Source organism: Penaeus monodon, chromosome 32 (genome assembly GCF_015228065.2).
Source record: "Penaeus monodon isolate SGIC_2016 chromosome 32, NSTDA_Pmon_1, whole genome shotgun sequence".
NCBI classification, from domain to species: Eukaryota; Metazoa; Arthropoda; class Malacostraca; order Decapoda; family Penaeidae; genus Penaeus; species Penaeus monodon.
Genome location: NC_051417.1, coordinates 6,996,939 through 6,997,177, shown reverse-complemented (window position 1 = coordinate 6,997,177; position 239 = coordinate 6,996,939).

Below are 239 nucleotides of genomic sequence, written 5' to 3'. Positions count from 1 at the left end.
ATATAAACACAATCCAAACAGCAAACTACTCTGTCACACCCTAAAGTATTAGTAGACTATGATAACCCTTCTGCATCACACGCGCGCATAATCATTAGCCCATAACCGGGGCGTCCTTTCTTGACTGACAGCTGAGAGATGTCGCTGTCTACTTTCCAAAGGCACATTGGAGAAATTGTTCATGGTGGGGGGGGGGGGGGGTCTGACCTTCTTTTTTATGGTAACTCGCGTTTCCGGTA